We start from the raw sequence: 17,345 nt of genomic DNA, 5'->3' as shown, positions 1-17,345 counted from the left end.
GAGAAACAGAGAGAGAGAAAGAAAGAAAGGCTGGCCCGAGTCTAGGAACTTGGTGACATAACTGCTGGGTGAGGGAGAGTAGACCTTTCTTAAGATCTGTAGCTAGGCTGACTAGACCCCAGTGGGTGAGCTTGCACTGGAGAACATCTGGATACAAATGCTTGACTGGATAAGATAGGACTTTATATTATGGTGGAATGTGTGAGGTCCGGTGGTTGGGAGTGTATAGGGGCATGGATGGGGGAGGGGGATGTAGATTGGATTAAGAACTCTTGTATGAAATGTACAAAAGCTACACAAAAATATTTAAAAAGAGACCCCCCCGCAAAAAAAGCTTCTCAGGGCTGCTGTTATTTCCAAAAGATACAAATAATAATAATACGTCCTTTTTCTGCAAATAAAAACTGACAAAAAAAAGTATAGATAAGGAGCAGTGATTATTTTTAGTAAGGGATCTGTGTCAAGAGTGTAACAGACAAATATAATGGATCTGTAGTGCATTAGTTTAGTACTTGCTCTTTTCATTTTGCATCTTTTGGGACAAAGCATGAATTGCCACCTTTAGGTGGGGTAAGAGGACAGGATTTAGATGGAGAAGGTAAATAAAATATGTATTTAGAACGTTACAATCATGATAGTTGATGCCAGGATGTTTACATTAGTGGAGTCAGTGACTCAAAGCTGAGGTGAGCACTTAAGTCATATGACTTTCCTACTAGAGAAGAGTAGAAATTTATGGATTGTTGTGGCATAAGACAGTGGTGCCTGGGCAGTGTGGTGGTTCTTCCTGTCACCTCTGGTATTACAGGACCTGAGAACTTGATTCCCTAACAACCCTGTCCCTCTGTGTGGCATCACAGTCTCTTCCTGTGTTTGAATCTTTGTCTTAGTGAAGGTAAAGCACTTGAGCACTGGAGGAATGTGATTAGGGGTATAGGTGTGGTTTGGGATAGGGAATAGCCAGGGGAGGAAGCTGTTGATGGACTTCGAGGTGCATGTGTATGATGCAGGGCCCAGGAATGAAATGATGAGATAGATCAGAGGGACCCAACCTTCTCTAAGGGCATTTGTCTGGGGATTCAGCACTGGTAGGTACTGTGAAGAATGTTAATTTTATGGTAGCTCTTTATTCTAAGTACTCTTTGATGTTTTAACTCCACCAGAGCTGTGAGATTTAAGCCAGTTGGCTGCTTGATTGGTACCTGACAGACCCTTCCCTTCTAGTTGGCTGCTTTTGAGTGAAGAGCTGTCATCCAAGCAGTCACTTTGGTAACTGGCCTTGTGTTTGAACATGACACAGTGGCTCTGAGGAAACTTCATTCCAGCTTTGAGGACCATTGTGACCATGCGACTGATGCTGAGCCATAGCTCCTGATTCAGGAAGCCTTGCTCTAGTCATGACCTTTTCAGACAGGTTGCACTGGCTTTGGAAGACTGCAGTCTGTGCTAGACAAGCTTCAGTGAAATCTAGATGACCCTACCCCATCTCAGTCAGGAAAGGAGGGGCAACATTGTTCCAGTGATGCAACACAAAACCTGTGATCGACGCAGTGTAAGGTTCGTGATTGATGGGACCAGAAGTGTACACATGCGTGGCTGTTACTGGTGGAATATGAGCGCAAGCTGGCAACATGCTCCTCTGCTTACATAAGCCAGCTTCTTAGTTCTGTTGAGTGAGTCTAGGCAGGAAGACTCACAATTACGTTGGCATGCTTTAGAAACTTTGAATTAGCATGCATATAGTTGGGGAGAATGGGAAAAGACTATTTTTTGGAAACTACAAGGTAAAATAATCTGGTACTAGAATGTTTGATGCATTCTATGAGTTATAAAAAAAGAAAAAGAAAAGGTATTTGGGTGTGCAGGATTAATCTAGAAGGTCACACTGTACTGGCAGAAAGGTGGTAGCACAGATACTCTGATGGCTGGCATATCATTCATCAACTTCAGATGTTGGAATAATTGTTTGGGACATTGAATGTGTTGAATTGAGTCAGCATATAGGACATCATTGTCAGAACCATAAAATGGATTTCTAATATTTTCAGTTACAAATGCGTGCGTTTGAGCCAGGTGAGGTAGTACATGCCTTTAATCCCAGCACTTGGGAGGCAGAGGCAGGAAGATCTCTGTGAGTTCAAGGCCAGCCTAGTCTACATAGCGAGTTCCAGGCCAGCTGAAACCCTGTCTCAAAAAGACCAACCCCCGCCCCCAAAACAAAAAACCAACCATAAAACAAATGCATGTATTTGAACATCTCTTGGAATAAATACCTCCCTTCCCTTTAACCTTGTTACATAATATAGCCAGCGTTCTATCATCCATTTGAATTTGAAATATACAATGAAAGTATACATTTGATGATATCTGCCTTATTAAAATTAAATTGCCAGAGATTTGATTTTTTACAGTTTGTAAGAGAAAATAATATCAAACTAATTTTTTTTTCTGGCCTTATTTCTCCCTGATCTTTTATTTCATTTTGTATTTCCTTGAATATATGTGGATGCAACAAAGGTCTCTGTTGACTCAACAGTTTCCACTTTCCTTCCCTGCTAAGTGAAGTTACATTTGTGTAATATCCTGATAACAGCTTGACTGGGAAGACTTCAGTCGTCATCATGTTTTCCATTGGAATTTGGCTGCCTCTCTTCTAAGGAACTTGAAAATGACCAAGCTGCTATATAGTTTAAAAACTTAGAATCAAGTAAAGTTGAACAATTTTCTACTGGGCTGCATTGTAAAAATGGGGAAAGAAAATTACTTTCTCTCTTTTTTTTTGGGAGACATTTGCCAGTTGGAGTCTCAAAGAAGATTGAGTTTGGAAGGCTTTTAATTGTGCACCAAAAGGTTATTGCAGAAGATAACATAAGGGGCTGTCATAAAGGAGAAAATTAGAAACTCCGTAACAGAGAACTGTGAAGAAATAGGCATTCTGCCAATTAACTGAGTGCTTTGAATAAATAGTTTGGAATTAAAGAAACAGTTGCAGATTTCAAAGACTTGATTCACTTAGTTCATAAGTAAATATGTGGGAATAAGAAATCAACTTCAAATTACTTGTAAAGGGTGCTACCCTTAAAGTTTTCTTCTAAAATATTTAGTGATTATCAAGTTTAATGATATAAGATAAGGGTTTATTAACACAATATTTTACATTAAACCACTGAATTATGATCACGGGAGTTCAGTCTCTTAACTCCTGACTATTGCAGTTAAATAATTACTGCCCAAACTGGGCAAAGTGTACATGTGAGTATGTAGGCAGGAAATTGAAACAAGAATGTAAATGATCTTTCTCCCCGAGGCCTGCTTTTCTACTGGAGTCATGATGTTTATGTAAACATCGAATTAGTAATACAAAAGTGCGTGCTTATGAGTATCAGGGAGATTTACAGGGATTGTCAAGCATTCACCTTTCCATAAATGTCCAGCTGTTCTTAAGTTGCATTAGCTTGAAGGGAAGTTTTAGCTTTCATTTGTAGAAATGACTTATGAAATTGGCAGAATCTAGACTAACGACTTAATTAATGTTGGCAAACTTACTGAACCATGTGCTCTTATGACCTGGGCACCTGAGAACCCCAGTTTGCTAACCACCCCCCAATGCTTGAGAATTAACATATCAAAGCACTGAAAGGCAGCACACTCATCTTGTTTGAAAACATGAAGGTTGAGAAAGGACTCGGCCTTCTGGGTATGAAATATTCTAATACTAGGGATGAAAAGGCAAGATTGTCTGATAAGAGTGGATTCAAGCTTGTACTTCCTCTGCTGAAGCTGGAGAAATGGTTTTGGAATAAAATTGTGGGTGAGGTCTGACTGGAGGACATAGTTCCAGCCAGTTTCAGAAACAGTTCAAGAGCACAGTTCTGGGCACAGTTCCAAGAGACAGCTTGGGGAAAGGATGTCCTCTGAGTTCAGGCCCAATCTTAAAAGCTAAATTAAGAGTCAGGCTGTTTTTTCCAGATATCAACTGTAATGGCATGGTCATGGTCATGGTCATGCACACTACTGAAAGATACTTTGCTGGGTGTTGGAGTGCTGTGCTCACGGAAGTTTTTAGCACGTTAAGTTCTATCCTCTACTGTCTTTGTCACTTCCATCTGCCCTTGTGAAGTCAGCTGTTCATCTCCCTGTAGCTTCTGTGATAAGGGACCGTCTCTTTGTGATTTGCTTCTGTTTGACTTAAACTTTTTCAGCTCGGGTAGGTTTCTTGAGTAGGTTTCTTTCTTTTCTGGTTTTTTTTTTTTTTTTTTTTTTTTTTTTTTTTTTTTTTTTAACTTATCCTGCTTAGATTTCACTAGGCTTCTTAAATACCTACATTGGGGTCTTGTATTAAGTTTGGAAAATTTATAGATAATTATTGCTTTATATTTCCTGTTGTTTTGAATTTCTGTCTAGGAGCCAATCAGATGTATTACAGATCTACTTAAAGCCCATTTTTTCCATATCTCTTCCTAGGTTTTTATCTGCCCAGTTAGGGATTATTTCTTGTAAACTGTTATTTTCTAGTTGGATGTTTCCCTATTCTGTTTTCTTTATTCTATGCTCACTGAGTTTTTAATTTTGTGATTCATCAGAGGTTTTTTTTTTTGGGTGGGTGAAGGAGAAGAGGGGTGACATGACGATGACTGGCAATTAAACCTAGGATTTGTACATGCTAGTTACATGCTCTACCACTGAGCGATAGCTCTGGTCCTCTTTTTTGACTACTTTTTAAAAAAAATGTTGAAACAGGGTCTAAGTTGCCCAGACTGGCCTTGAATGTACTCCGTAGCCTAGGTTGGCCTTAAACTTGGAATCCTCCTGCCTCAACCTCCCGAGGAGCCACTAGACTTGTCTTTGCGCAGAGTTTTCTTTTTTTTTTTTTTCCCAGTTGTACTATGTTGCTTTTTAAGAGATTCCTGTTCATTGTAGATATTTTTTTTTGTTCCTTCTGAGGTTGTGCATTGCTTCTCAATCTGATAGTGCAAAGATTTAATTCTGTTTTTGTCACTGTGTGTGCTTGTCTTGTTACCATTTGTGCTTGTTTTTGTTTTTCATTTTTGTGAGCAAGATCTTGCTGTGTTCCCCACTGACAACCACTGAAATAATGGTTGGCCTTGAACTCCTAGGCTGGAGAAGAGTTTCCTGTTTAGCTTCTTTGGCATCTGGGACTACAGGCATGTGCCACCACACCCAGCTTCTGTGCCTGTTTTTACTCTTTGTTTCCTGTGTACCTGGTATTGCCCTCATGCAGTGCTTTGTACTTTGTACTTTTACTATTTCAATGCATCCTGGGATGAATGTGTGCTCTCTTCCTTGAGCTGTGTGTTTGCTTTTGCTGGGCTTCCAAGGGTTTTCCCAGCCAGGGACTTTAAAACCATGTTTAGGAGTGTGGGTTCCTGGTCCACCGTTACTGTTTCACCTTGGCATGGCTTCAGTTTCTCTAAGTCTAAAACTTTGTTCTTCCTGTTTCCTTTTTTCCTGTTTATCTCATTGTAGAGACAGCACACTCTCTACTCCTGTGACTTGGAGAAATGGTGGGCCAGTTCTAGTAGAAAGGCTCTCCTGTAGGTCCCTGTATTTGACCCTAATTCTTATTTTGCCTCTTTGTCCCTTGACGCTGGGGATCTGAGGTGCGAGAGAATGGCTAGCTTCCTCAGGGCAAAAGTAGCCTCAAAATTTGTCCTGGTAGTTCCTTAGTTTTCAGTTTTGTAAGGCTCTTAAACTAATAAATTTTAAATGGTTTGTGTAGCTTTTTTGTTGTTGTTTTCAGTGGGACACAAATCTGAATAATTTAAGATTCTGAAACTACTAATGTCCCAAGTGCTAGAGTCCATCTGTTATAATGTTGTTGGAGCGATTTTTGCAAACTATTCCCTTTTCCCCACAGCATATTGCTTTCAGCCTCTGACAGGATAAATTACTGGGCTGGAGAGAGAAGGGTGCTCAAAAAAATAAATACCTTTTCAAATTAATATATCTCGATGGCTCAGTGGTTAAGAGGATTGGCGTTTGGTTCCCAGCACTCACATGGTGGCTAACGACTGTCCGTAATTCCAGTTCCAGGGGATCTGACGCCCTCTTCTGATCTCCATGGGCATTGTACAACATCAGTGCACTTATACATATGCAGGCAAAATACTCATACACATAAAAAATTGATACATCAAATTAATAGAAAAGCAGTATTGCTTTAATTGTTTACTTATGGGCTCAGTTGGAGAACTTGTGAAGAAAAACTTAAACTTTTTAAAAAGACTTATTCTTATTTTTAATTATGTGTATATGTGAATGTCTGTGTGTATGTTCACATGAGTGCCGGTGCCCATAGAAGCCAAAAGTGTCAGATGCCCCCCAAGAGCTATAGTTACGAGGGGATTGTGAGCCACTCTACATGGTTACTAGGAATTGAACTTGGATCCCCTGAAAGAGCAGAGTACCTGCTCTTAACTGTTGAGCCTTCTTTCTAGTTTTTATTATTAAAGGTGCTGGTATTTTTACATTTACCAAGCCATGGTTTTATAATATTTGACTTTAAAAAACATTTTATTTTTGAGATAAGGTTTCACTATGTGGAGCAGGCTGGCCATGAACTCACAGAGATCTGCCTGCCTCTGCCTCCAAAGTGCTGGGATTAAAGGTGCATGCCACCACACCAGTAAATACTTACTTTCTTATTTCATACCCATTTTTTGTCACTACTCATTTTAGTTTCTATCATAGTCCTCTAATTCTAGAGTCACTCAACTGTCACTAGGACTGTTGTAGCCTCTGACGTGCTTAATTACTACAGCCGAACATTTTTGTAAGTGAATATTTCTGTTTTGTCATGTGAATTAATGTTTTTATCTTTTGTTAAATTATGTATTTTTCATAATCTCCCATTGATAATTTTAGTCTTTGGTGTTTCATTATACAATGTGTTTTTTTCCTCTTGTTTTGTATTTTTCTGAATTTCTTTAGGTTAGTGAGGAAACATCAGGTATTATAATAAAAACTGGGAATATAATAAATATAACATTTATACTTAGGTCCATATTCTAGTAAAATGTTAAAGAATAAGTTCTTAGGATGTAGTACAGAATGCTGCAATATTCTGTGTTCAGGTATATAGTTATATATAAGCACGGAGGTCAGGATGATGGTGATTGAGGCTATCTGGGGAAACTACAGAGATGATATGGTAGGTACATAACAGTCTTCCAGTAGAAACACAATCTATGGATGTTTCAGAGATAGAAGAGGGTTGCAGAGATGGCTCAGAGCATTTGTTGCTCATGCAGAGGACCCAAGTTTGGTTCCCAATATTCACATCATGGCTCACAACCATCTGTAACTCCAGTTCCAGATGATCTTGTTAGGGAAAGAGGAATTTACTGCTTGTTTGAATTTACTGCTTGTAACCAATTAACTCAGCTGGAGACACAGGCATCCGGAGATAGAGGCAAGTTGTCTGGTCTGTGTCATGTCTGTAGGCATGTCTGCTTACACAGGATAACAGAAAAGAGTCATACCAGGCACATACCAATGATCTCTCCCTGATTGAGACACCTGAAGGGAGTTGTAACATTTTTCTTGTTTTAAAGTTATTGGTTTGTGAAATGCTTGCTTTGAAACTATTGGCTGTATAAACGCGGGCTTTTGTGTAACGGTTGTGGGAGCCTATATAATCTTTACCTAAAATAGCCTCAGGGTCGATCGCTCTGACCAGACCTGCGTGTTGTGGGAAGGACGGTCGGCCCTAGCTAGCTGGTTTAATAAAACTCTGCTTGATTCTTGCATCTCCATACTCGTGCATTGTTCTCCAGAAGAGACCCACTGAGTCACGGACCCTAACAATCTGATGCTCACTTCTGGCCTCAGCATGCAGTGTTTGCCCACAGTGGACATATATGCATGCAGGCAAAATCCTCATGCACATAAAATAAAAATAAATAATAAGATCTTAAAAAAAAGAGAGAAATAGAATATATAGGTAGAGTACCTATAGTGAAAATCACTGTGTCCTATAGGAAGCAGAGATAAGTTGGTTAACTGGAATATAAAATATTTTGGATAAAGAAAATTAACACTAGTAAGAATTTAAAGACCTGGGATAACAGGGACTTTAATGGACACCTGTGTGGTGGGATGATTGAGGGTGAGTTGGGGGACAGTGCTAGTGTGTGTGCCCTGAAGGGGATGAACTCTGCTCGGACTCTGGAGGTGAACTGTAGATACAGAGTGGGAGGGCCAAATGTACCAGAAATGTGACTTTAGTGCTGACTGGGTCATCTGTATGAATTTGGTAGTTGTTTTGAGCAGTGGCAAGAAGGTGAGTATTGGGATGTAGACTGGGGGTGGGGATGGGGGGTGGTGTTAGAGTGCTGAAAATCTACCTCCCTGGAAGCCCTCTGCCTTGGGCAAACTAGGGTGGTTCGTCCTCATAGAGAGGTGCCGGAGGAATTCAAAGGCATTGACTTTTTTAGAATGATAATCTGTAGGGAGGAGGTCCTGATTAGGTGGAGGGGAAATGAGAAGAAATTGCTAGGTTAATTTATGGTAGGGTGTCCTCCAGGAAAGACTAAGGGGGCAGAGGAGCATTTAGAAAAGAGGGTGAGCTGTGTGAGGGGTTGGTTTGCAGGGGAGCAAGTGGAAAATATTTGGGAATTAGTTCAGCAGAGAGTACACAGCTGAGTGAGGTGGGTAGGTGAGGCGTGGGGAGAATTGAATAACTACAGGAGCAGATGGAGCTATACTTAGGTATCAAAAGGGCAAGAGGCTGCAAGAGAAGTAATCCAGTAGAAAATTCATTGAGAACTTTGGCAAAATTGTTTCTGTTTTCACCCCAGGAGCATGCTAGACTTTTATATTTAGCCCACTTCCTTTTACATTTGGTCTCATTAATAGAGCTAAGTTTCTGAATCAGTTTTTTATGTATGTGTGTGTGGTGTATGTGTGTATGTGCATGAGGGCATGTGTGTCATGGCATTTTTGTAAAGGTCAGAGATCAACTTTCAGGAGTGAGTTTTCCCCTTCTACTGTGTGTGGGTCCTAAGGATTGGACTCAGGTTGTCAGGCTTGGTGGCAAGTGCCTTAACCTCCTGAGCCACCTCACTGGTCCTTGAGTCAATTAGAGATTTCTTAAAATTTATTCATTTATTTATTTATTTATTGCTGAGCCCTCTCTCTAGCCCCAGCATTTTAAAAAAATGATTCAATTTTTATTTTATATGAATGAGTGTTTTGCCTGCATGTATGTATTTCAAGCGCACCTGTGTGTGCAGTGCCCACTGAGGCCAGAAGAGGGCATCCGATCCCTGGAACTGGAGTTAAGGACAGTTGTTAGCTGTCATGTGGATGCTGGGAATGGAACTCTGGTCTCTGCAAGAGTAGCCAGTGCTCTTAACCACCGAGTTGCCTCTCCAGCCCAAATTAGCTTTTTCTGGGCGGGGGGGGCTCTATTTGAGACACAGTTTCCCTGCAGCCCCAACTGGTCTGGAACATACTGTGTAGACCAGGCTGGCCTCAATCTCAAGAGATCCCTGCCTCAGCTTCTTGAGTGCTGGGATTAATTAGCTTTTTCTTAATATTATCTAGGAAAACCTGGATAGCACCATGTGTTGCATAATGTTTTGTTTCCTCATTCTTACTTCATATATTGCTGTATTGTAGCATCTTTGTAGGCCATATTGGCCCAGGAGTGACTCAGTCCATAACTTGGAGAGAAGGGATGAAGAGAGGTGGAGATAGTTACAAATACATTAGTGGATTGGAAGTGCCTGCCATGTTGATGCTTCACTTGGGCTTCCTGTGCTCCCAGGCTACTGAGTGGAATCCAGCTGTTCTCAGCAAGTCTTACTGTGCATTGCTGCCTGGCCGTTTTTGCATGATGGTGTCTGCATATATCAGCCAACATTGTTACTTTTGTGGCGCCATTATGACTTTTACCTGCTTCTGCTTGGTTGTTTGAATAAAGAGTTTCTGATCTGGGCTTTGGAATTAGGTTTCTGGGATAAGGCACCTCATGTCTGTCTGTCACCCCCTCCTCCCATCACCCCAACCCCAAGCTCCAGGCCAAATGGCTTTCTGACCTCTTGGCTACTTTGATATTTTCCCCCTCCTTATCCCTGACACTCAGAAATGTGCTGAGCGTCCTGCTCTTTCCCCACTGGTGGATGGATGCTCAAGGCCTTGGAGAGCTTTTCTCTTGGGGAATGCTGGAGGTCAGCAACTCACAGCTCCTAAGTGACTGCTTCTGTCAGATTCTTGTCAGTGGGTTCCACTTCTCTTAGCCTTTGCTGAGGATAAATAGTTAGTATAGTCATTTCATAAAGTCATTTTGCTTTTCTGTGTCTGTCAGCCCTGTTCTGGCTCACAGAACTGCCGAAGGAATACTGTGGAGTGGTGCAGTGGAATGCATATCTTAGCCAGTCAGATCATGAGGCCCTAACTTGTATCTGGTACTGCTGTTATTTTGGCTTGCTTAGGAGGCTTATAGGATTTTCTGTATAAATCATCTCTTTGGTATGTAGCTCTGACTAGCTTGGTATTTGCTGTGTAGCCCAGACTGTCTTTAAACTCACGTAAAGCCTCTTGCCTCAGCCTCTGTTGCCAGCATGGTCTCCATTTTGATTAATATTTTCTTTTGAAGAGGTTTTTTTTTTTTTTTCTTATAGAAGAGATTTGTGCTTTAGTAAAAATAGTTTTTCCTTTTCATTACAAATTTTGGTGTATTCAAATGTGCCTATGCTGATGCAAAGAAAAATAGTCAGATGTGCCTCTACTACTACAAAGAAAAAAACCAAAACAGCAGTGATGTAACCAGGTGATTGGTTTTTATACTGACCAGCTTGGCAGTGTCACAGAGACATCAACATACTCATTAGAATGCCAAAATATTAAATTATCACCCATTATCTAATTTTAATGTTTCAAATGAGTAGAAATGACAAAATAAACTTGTACTATAGCATTCTACCAATTTTAGTTAACATAGACACCTAATGATAATTATTTCCTTTCTTATTTTCTGTTTTTGTGTGTTTGTTAAAGATTTTCCAATTAAAAAAATTTCCCTATCATATGACTGTCTTTTGTACATTTAAATGAGGAATGTATAAGAATTGGATTGTAAGTAGAAAAAAAATATTTAAAATTTACTTTTGGTTTTATTTTTATGTTCCAACTACTTCTATACAGAAAACAGCTGTTGCAAAACTTAAAACCCAGAGTTAACCCTAAAGCTTAAAATAATTCCTGCTTTACTGTATCTCACAGTTTTGGGGTTCAGGAATTCAGACTGGACTCTGCTGAGCGTCCTCATTTTGCTTCAAGTGCTGTCACAAATGGTTACTTGGTTTGTAGCTACTCTGGTCTCTGATGTCTATGACATCCTTAACATGCCTTCTGCTTAGGTGAGGACTTCTAGAAAGCTGGACTCAGCTGAGACCCATTCTCTTTGATTCCTCAAACAAGAGAAATGGTGGTGGAACTTCATGCTTGGTGATTGGGAACTCCAGTGGAGCAGCCTTTGGGAGGGCTGTCACTCTTGGAGAGCTCAGGCCTGTGCCTGGTCAGAGCAGTTACAGGCCATCTAGGTTCCAAGGAAGAGCGTGTAGATCTCACCTCTCAGTGGGAGGCATGTCAAGAAATTTCCAGCTGTTTTTTTTTTTTCTCCCTAGTGACACTAATGATTAGGTCACAGTGCATTTGAGAAACAAGTTGCCCTTTACAGATCACTAATATAGACCCAGACCTTTCATTCAAATTTCTATTTTTATTTCTTGAGAGAAGCTTAACTTACTCAACTGAAAGTATAAATCTACCCATCCTTCGTACCTTTCCCTGTTTTGTCTTCATCACAGAATGTTACTTGATGGTTTCTTATTTTTTCATGAGCAGGTTTTGGTATTCTTTTTTTAAAAAAATTTATTGAATTTTTGTGTATTTCATACATAAATTCATCTTTATAACTCTGCCCCCCTTCCCCTTTGGCACCCTTCCATAGTCCCCCCACTGGAGGACTATATTGAGGTTTTGGTATTCTTTATAGCTGGATCTGTCTGCCTGTGGGCTGATAATACTGTGTACAGAGTAGGTCTTAAGTTCTAATAAAAAAGGTCAAATGCTAGATGAGATGGCATTTTCAAGGAATCATAAATTGATTTTAGAAAAGAGAATTCTTTTTCCTGGGATATGATTTTAGATGGTGATACATACAGTAAAAATTCATTGCTGGACCTTTGAAGAAAACATAGTCAGGTCTTTAATATGTAGGTCTAAAAGATGCCAGAAATGGCAGTTTAAAATGCTCCACCCACCTGTCTGATGGACATACTTGTTGTGTGTGAGAGGGAGAGAGAGGAGAGAGAGAGAGAGAGAGAGAGAGAGAGAGAGAGAGCTGTGTGTATTCAAATAGGCCAGCCTGGTCTACATAGTAAGTTCCAGAACAGCTGGGGCCATAGGGAGACCCTGTCTCAAAAAGACCAAAAAAAAAGAAAAAAAAAAAACAAATAGAAAACTATTTACAAATGTGATAGAGTATTGTTAATTGGACACTTACAAAAGGTTACATCTTTGGGGAGCCTTATTTACAACTTTTACTTTAGAGGCCATTGTAGTAGACTAGCGGTTCCAAAGGAGTGTTTCCAAAATCGTCATTTATCATGGAAAGGAAATAAATACTGTATATTCACATACATATGCACACATACTTTTATTTATTTATTTTTTTTCTTCTCTTCCTCCTCCTCTTCCTCCTCCTCTTCCTCCTCCTCCCCCTCCCCTCCTCTTGCTCACATATAAAATTTGGAAACAAAACCATATCAAAATGTGAAAACCCAGTATAGTTTTTGCTTGACCAAAAAAAAAAAAAAGCGCCATGCAATTATGTCTCATATTTTTGGAACATCTGTGTTCTGAATCATCCTGGCTGGGTGAATAGATAGTGACAAGTGAGGAGCTCAAATTTCAGGGTCTCCGTTGATTGAAAACCAAAGGTTGCCCATCTCTGGCATGGCAATGTAAGTACAGTTTGTTGGTACACTTATTTGCAGGAAAATGTTGGGTTTTGCAGCACATGATGCAGCTTGGCTGTTAGCTGTTGCTGTGGTAACCTCACTTGCTTTTATCAGTTACTTTTAATACCCCTAAAAGCCAAGTCTTGTGTTTATCATTTAATAAGATAATAATTTATAGAAACTGGGTTTGTTGTCATAAACATTCCTTATTACCTGTGGAAAAAGGCTTAAAAATAGGAACTAATCACAATATACATTACAGATAGTAACAGTCAATACCAACTATTTTTGAAGAGCATGCTATTTGGTAGGCATATTGTAGATGTGTTGCATCTAGTGTTTTATTTAATCCCAACAAAAGCTAATGAAATAGGTGTTATTTTCTTCATTTTATTAATAAGAAACTGTAACATGAGTAAGCATTTACTTAGGATTTGAAGCCATTAATGTGATGTTTAAAAACCCTCTGTTTTCTGCTCCATTACTGTACTTTGATAATTGTTCTACTATATCTGTTTTTACTCTCGTGTTCTGTGGTAGCAGAAGCTAGAAGACAGAATTTAATCTTGTCTGCTCACTCAGAGGAAAGGTGTGTTTTATGCTTGTTGTAGGTAACCTCATCTACAGAACTGAGCAAGTGAAACACATTCATATTTCCCAGCAGTTCTTTTAAAAAATATTTTATTTTTTTATTTTATGTGTATGAGTATACTGCTTGTATGTGTGTAAGTGCACCTGTGTCATGCAATGCTCACAGAGGTCAGAAGAAGGTGTCTGATCCTCTGGAACTGGAGTTAGGACGGTTAGCCTCTATGTGGGTGCTGGGAATCAAACCCAGGTTCTCTATAAGAGCAGTCAGTGCTCTTAACTGCTGAGCCAACTCTCCAGCCCCTCCCAGCAGCTTTAAAGGAGAAAACAAGAGAAGAGATAGTAGTCAAAATTATGTTGGAAATTTAGAATAATCAAATTAATAGTAGTTTATACTACCTAGTAAAGTTTTAGCTAGTCATTTTGCATTTTTAGTGGTATTTTCTTTCTTAAATTTTAGTTATAACTAAATAGATAAATGAAGGCTTAGAATATGAATGACAAATGGGTAAACTTTAATTCACTGAGGAAAAGGTGATATTTACTGATAGCAAGAAATGGTATGGTTAGATTAAATATATTTGATTATATTTGAAAGGTTTTTTTCTTATTATATATTTATTTTACAGTAATAAGAGCTTCTTTGATGGGTGGTGACTGGGATAGTTGTCTGTAAATTTAAGGATCCATATTTTGCACATAGTAAGAAATTACCTTTGTCTACGAATGTGAGAGCCTTGGGGTCTTCTCTAAGATCCATGACCTCTCCAGCTATGTGTATGTTTACAGTACCACACATGCAACACATGAATTTCCTCCTATTGAGTGGGGCTTTAAATCCAATTAGATAGCTGTTGATTGCCCCCAAGATAGAAGTGCCACTATTGCACCAGTGTCATTGCTGTGACAGTCATTGATATGGTTTAGGCCTTGAAACTGGGGTTAGACCATTGATTGATGTTCTCCCTTAGTAGCTTGTGTGGTGCTCTCCAAAGCTATGAGAGCTAGCAATAGGGTCTTACTTTCAAGTTCTGGGAGGTAATCAAAGTCTGTGGCAATAGTGTATATAATTTTGGGAGTCTCTGGTTTTTTTTTCTTTTGGTTTGTTTAGTGACTCTACCTCTGAAACTGGCATTATGGGATATCTGCCTTCAAACTGTCTTTTTAATTGAGTTACCAGATAGTATTCTTCCATGTGGCTTTTTTATATGTTCTTCATTTTGATTACCATCTGTCCTCATCTCTGTGTCTCTCCAGTCCCCCACTCCTCTCTCTCTGACTCCCCCAACTTCTTCTCCCCTCTTTACCTGTGTGCCACTCTCCCCCTCCGTGAAAACAAACTCTCTCCCACTGTCCCTCTCTGGTATCCTGGCTTCTGGAGGTACTCCATGTTTAACACAGAAAACTAGAGTCCAGGCTGGATCTGGTTATGGCAGAGAACATGTGGCCCTTGTCTTTCTGGGCCTTGGTTCCTTCACTCAGTATAATTTTTTCCCATTTTCATCCATTTACCTGCAAATTTCATAACTTCAGTTTTCTTTATAGCTGAATAAAATTCCATTGTATATATGTACCACATTTTCATTATTCATTCATCAGTTGATGGACATGTAGTCTGAGTTTAATTCCTAGCTATTGTGAATAGAGCAGCATTGATCATGGATGTGCAAGTGTCTCTGTAGGACAGAGTCCTTCAGGAATATGCCTAGGAGTGTAATGGGTGAGTCCTAGGTTTTTGAGGAATCTCCACACTGACTTTCAAAGTGGCTGTAGTTCCTTATACTCCCACCAGCAGTGTGAAGGTCTGTCTGTGCTCCCTCCCCCTGCCCCCCAGAGTCCTCTGAAGCCAACACTTCCCTGCTTTTCTGGGTTTCTTTGGACTGTGCTCTTGGAATGCGGTCCACAGAAAAGTAGGGATGGAGAGGAGTATTGAATGCAACACTTTCACCCCCAGCCTTGTCTCATCCAGAATATTTGTTTTTCTTTTGAAATAAAGTTTTAACACCTAAAAATTACATTTTAGGGACTGGAGAGAGATGGCTCAGTGGTTAAGAGCACTGACTGCTCTTGCAGAGGACCCAGGTTTGATTCATAGCACCCACATGGTTGCTAACAACTGTCCTTAATTCCAGTTTCAGGGGACTCGATGCTCTCCTCTGGGTTCAGCAGGCATTGCACAACATGAGTAGACTTACATACATGCAGGCAAAGCACTCATACGTGCTAAAAATATATTAAAAATTCTTTTTAAAACAAGTTTTCCATTGGAATTTTACCTTTTATGGAAACATAGAAAAAGAAATGCTTAACAATGCTGGTGACAAGAAACATAACTGTATACTCAGTAGATTTGGACAAATATAAAAATCAGAGGTAGTCATGAAAGAAGTGATGGTCAGTCTAACACTTACTGGATTTAAGCAGGTAACTAATGTCTTTAGTTTTAAAGTAATAGAACAAAATGAAAAGAATGTACAAGATAGCAAGGAGCAATTAGACATTTAAATAACAAATACCATTTGTAACAGCACCTAGAACATGAGCTACCTAAGGGGTAAGTTTAATTTAATATATGTAAATATAAAAAAGAAAGTACTAATTACCTGTAAATGGCATTTTGGTGCAGACTTTTTCTCATGCATAAACACACTCACTGAGAAACACTCTTTCTGTCTCTGTCTCTCTTAAAGGCTTATTTTAATTTTTCTTCCTTTAATTATAGTGATTTGTCTTGACCTAAGAATAACCATAGATCTCTTTAATTTAAAACATAATTTTATTAACTACATAATATTCCATTGTACATTATAACAAAATCCATTCATTTTTATTTCATTTTTTAACCTTTTAAAAATTAGTTTCATACCTGTTCTGAAAACTGTATGAAACAAAAGCATACAGCTTAGTAGTGTGTTAAGTGGCTATTAATTTAATTGTCATATAGGCTGTTACCCTTGAAGCCTCTTTGTGCCTTTCCCCTTCCTCTTCTACAGGAAACTGCTATCTGATAATCACTTCCTTGTCTTCTTCGTCTAGTTGATTACTTGAGTATTCATCCTTGAACAGTACAGTTCTGCTTATTAAAAAAAGCTTTCTGTAAGTGGAATAATTCAGCATGCTTTTTTGTTTTCAGATTATTCTACTTAATGTATTTGTATGATTCATGTACATTGTGTATACATTTTTGTTGCTAGGTTTTATTCATTCTATGTTAGCAATATGTCATGCTTTCTTTCCCCCTGCTGTTGGTGTGCTTTTGGGTTGCCAGTTTCTGACCATTAGCAATATTGTTGCTCTGTGGTTATGTAGAGTAGTGCTTGCTTCTGTCTCCTGACAGCCTTCTTTCCCAGGGCAGGGGTCTGAGAACTGCAGTGTTCTCATTTCTCAGAAACTTCTGTTAGAAATGCAGAGTTTTGGGCTCTACCCTAGACCTTAGGAATAAGAAACTGTAGGAATGGGTCTCAGGAATCTACAGTACAGCAAGCCTTCCAGGTGATTCTAATGAGAAATTAAGAAATGAGCAGAACCATTCTTTTTTATTATTATTATTTTTATTTTATGTGTATGTGTGTATTTTGTATCAAGTCCTTGATGCAAAAGAGGGCAACCGTTACAGACGGTTGTTAGCTGTTATGTGGGTGTTGGGATTTAAACTTGGGTCTTCTGCAAGAACAGCTAGTACTGTTAACTGCTGAGCCATCTCTCCAGCCTCTGAGCTGAACCATTCTTAACTTCATATAGATATCTTAATAAGTTAATGCAACTCTC

General features: G+C 39.3%; 1 protein-coding gene across 5 annotated transcripts in view; it reads left to right on the top strand.

Moving 5' to 3' along the window:
• Prim2 (DNA primase subunit 2) overlaps positions 1-17,345 on the top strand; it is a 266,955-nt gene that overhangs the window by 33,287 nt on the left and 216,323 nt on the right. The window lies entirely within an intron of this gene.

The sequence above is a fragment of the Nannospalax galili genome, unplaced genomic scaffold, assembly GCF_000622305.1.
Source record: "Nannospalax galili isolate Female #2095 unplaced genomic scaffold, S.galili_v1.0 scaffold582, whole genome shotgun sequence".
NCBI classification, from domain to species: domain Eukaryota; kingdom Metazoa; phylum Chordata; class Mammalia; order Rodentia; family Spalacidae; genus Nannospalax; species Nannospalax galili.
The sequence above is the reverse complement of the archived record's forward strand: the minus strand, read 5'-3'. Positions and strand labels throughout refer to the sequence as shown.